This window comes from Arachis ipaensis, chromosome B05, assembly GCF_000816755.2.
Source record: "Arachis ipaensis cultivar K30076 chromosome B05, Araip1.1, whole genome shotgun sequence".
Taxonomy (NCBI): domain Eukaryota; kingdom Viridiplantae; phylum Streptophyta; class Magnoliopsida; order Fabales; family Fabaceae; genus Arachis; species Arachis ipaensis.
In genome coordinates, this window is record NC_029789.2 from 11,536,200 (window position 1) to 11,536,475 (window position 276).

Sequence of the window (276 nt, forward strand, 5' to 3'; positions counted from 1 at the left end):
AAAAACATTTTTTCTATAAGTTAATTTTAAAAGTGTTACAATTGAAAAATAAATTACGACCACTATAAGAAAGAAGCGAAGAACGAGATAAAAAAATTGAAAAAGAAAGAAAATTGTGTTACAGAAAAGAAACATAAAAAAAGAAAACAACTAACTATAAAGTAGTTAAGAAATTAGAGAAATTTTAGTTTTTAAAATTTAAATTAATCTTAATTATAAATGTGTATTTAAAAAATAAAAATATGTTTTAATTAAAAAATAATTAAATAATATTAA